This window comes from Peromyscus leucopus, chromosome 6 (genome assembly GCF_004664715.2).
Source record: "Peromyscus leucopus breed LL Stock chromosome 6, UCI_PerLeu_2.1, whole genome shotgun sequence".
Lineage (NCBI taxonomy): Eukaryota > Metazoa > Chordata > Mammalia > Rodentia > Cricetidae > Peromyscus > Peromyscus leucopus.
In genome coordinates this window covers 114,614,006-114,617,046 of record NC_051068.1, presented here as the reverse complement: position 1 = coordinate 114,617,046, position 3,041 = coordinate 114,614,006, and the positions used below count along the sequence as shown (strand labels likewise).

The window sequence follows — 3,041 nt, the reverse complement described above, 5'->3', positions numbered from 1 at the left end:
GAGTGTTTGAGTGTGTGTGATTGTGTGCATGCCTGTCTATCTGTCTATGTGAGAATCAGAGACAGAAACAGGAAGGCAGGGGGACAAGACAGTAAGAGTGAAGTCAAATGGGACACAGGAAAGAAATAAGACAGGCCTGAGAGAGAAAGAGATCAAAAGAAAAGGAGACATGGGCTACATTAAGGGTAGAAGGGAGAAGGCCAGAAGAAACAGAAACAGATGTGAGAAGGCAAGAGGAAGAAAAGGACAGAGGGAGGGGGGAAGGAAGTCACTGGTGACAGAAATGACAGCTTCTCCCTTGAGTTGGCACACCAGGTTGCCAAGCTCCCAGGAGTTCTCCCAGGTGTGCAGGGTCACCTGACTTACTGCTGATTAAAAGTGTAAATTGCAACACAAAGGGGTTAAAAAAAAAAAAAGTAATTGTCACGTTGTTTCTCTCCTGTGAGGTCACACTCTCTGGCTGTAGCTGAGCCTGCTGATAGGCACACCCCTCTTGTTTAATAAAATTGTATTAACTTTATCCCTGCCCTTGATTTGTGGCTTTCTCACGTTGTGAGGAATAAATAATAAATGATTGTAAAGTACTTGTACATATGAAATGCCACATAAATGCTTAATAATAATCAGCTTAGTCCAGGAAGCCAGGGGGCTTGAATAGAAATCATTGCATACGCCCATTCCTGTTTATGTGGCTAAAATCATCATCCTGTATGCCATGTCTCCTTCCAATCCCCCAGAAGATTTAATTGTCGCTCATTCAGGAATCCACTTCTCTGCAAACTAAACAACCTTTGTTCCTCCTTCCCCACAGTACTGTGACTCTGATAGCAGAACATAACTGCAAAGATTCTGCCTTTGCTCTCCAGCTTCAGCTATTTTTCCAGAAGTCCTACATTGATCTCAGTTCCTCCAAACCCCTACATGTCTGATTTTCAGAATCTTCATCCCAGGAATGCTTATTTCCCTCTGGTTACTTTTGAGGAAATATCTGCCACCTAGTCTTGGGTTTCCTTCAGTTTAGTTCGGGACGAAAGCCAGGTGGCTGAGTTGGCCTTTCCCCCATCATCTTCATTTCTGTATTTCTTGAACCGTTCATCCAGCAGCTGGGGATGGAAGGTTGTGCTAAGTGCAGAGATGCAATAGAGCTCAAGACTCTGTGAGTTTGCACCCCAAGACAAACAGATTAGTCCTGTTCAATGCATATAACTCCACAACCAGGGTAAGGTGGCTATCTTTAGGAAGGTAAGAAATGTAAGAGGCAGGAAGTACGATGTTTTGCCAGGGTTTGGCCTACTTTTTTTTTTTCCTTAAGTGTCTGTGTATATTCAATTTAATTTAGCTCAAATTCTCGTGACTGGACTTGTGACACAGGTATGGGAAGGACTCGGTCCCAGGAAAACAGCCTACGAGACCCTCAGCTTGCCGTGTGATGGTAGAAGGAGACCTTTTGCTACTTCTGTCTGCCAGAGTCTGAGCTTCGGGTTGGCAAGCATCAGACACTTGCTGATACAACTGATCATGTGGACTTGGAGAGTGTAATTTCAAAAGAAAGATGTTGTTAAAAGTTTTGTTAGTGTATTTAATGGCAAAATAACATTTGCTTTTTTATAGGGAAAATAGTGAAAATTAATAAAACCAAGAGACAAATGAGAAAACCATTTACAGTGACCATTAAAAATATGGAAAGCTTCACAAATTCGCATGTCATCCTTGTGCAGGGACCATGCTAATCTTCTCCATATCATTCCAATTTTAGTATATGTGCTGCCAAAGTGAGCACTGCAGTGACCATTTTTATTACAATATATATCACTTCATGTTGTTTCTCATTGTTTATATCATATATAGATGTGACTTAAGGCATGTGTCCCCTAAACCCTTAGTGTTACATTCCTCATGAATGTGGTTTTATTTTATGTTCTCTACTCATATCTATTGGTTTATAAGTTTTATTTTGATAAAAAATATCAAATATATAATTTTTATAAAATGATTTTATCACACTCTAGTGATGGTTTCATATTTTATTATGCATATGAATTATTTCAAATATTTACATATATATATATATATATATATATATATATATATATATATATATATATAAATTGCCAAAATAAACCTCCTCATGGGAGAGTTGCTGGGTAGAGTTATTACCTAGATTAAGGCTTTTGTTGCTTTACCAAGCAGCACTGATGGGAATTGGACTGGTTTGCATTCTTATCTCTGGTGTGTCAGACCTCTTCCAATACCCCTACTCCTTCTGATGCCCCATACACCTCTTAGTCAAATGAATTACTCTCAAGAAAGATGTACTGAAATGCATCGCTTTAACATTTTCCTCTTCTTTCCCATTTCTTCCCTCATGGCACAAGAATTAGTGAGCCTTGGGTTTTCCAACAGGTGGAGAAGGCTGAAGGGTGGATAATTGCTTTTGGTGTAACCATCAACATCCACGTTTAGTTTTTCCTGCTCCACTTCCTCCAATTCAATTAGCCTGTTCTTACCAGGGGGAGAGTTTTCAAAGCATCAGATGAGGTGCTACCTCATGATTAATAATTCATGACAAGAAATGAGGATTGGGAAAGGTAATAATGTCCTCCAAGCTGTTTTCTCTACCACTCTGTCGTTCTTATTTGCATTAAATGCTCTGTCTCAATCGATAAAGTAAACATGCATAGTTACACTGCCCCATAAACCAAAGATCCAAAACAGGTATTTGTAAGCTTTCTGAAGTCCTAAGTTCCTTCAAGAATCTTGCAGAAGGCTACAGACTCTCTCTTAATGGCAAGACTTGAGCTAGTAGCATGCACAACCCAGAACAAGCCCCTAAAGAAATTCAAAGTAAGTCAGATAAGACATTGGACATCTATGGACTCAGTCTTCTGCACGCAAATTCCCTATGAAATAAAGAAATTTCTTCCAAAGTGGTGTAATTATTTAGTCTTTTGTAAGTAGAAACGTGAAGATGGTTAATATAAGAACACTGTGATTTGGAAAAATGAATAAATTATAGGACAAATAAATTACAGGTGTTGAGG

General features: G+C 39.2%; 1 non-coding gene across 1 annotated transcript; it reads right to left on the bottom strand.

Annotated features, from left to right (window-relative positions):
* Positions 1-1,673: 1,673 nt before the first annotated feature.
* On the bottom strand, positions 1,674-1,780 carry LOC114709787. The gene has a single exon (XR_003736980.1). It is a non-coding gene; the product is annotated as a U6 spliceosomal RNA (small nuclear RNA).
* Between the last annotated feature and the right edge of the window lie 1,261 nt (positions 1,781-3,041).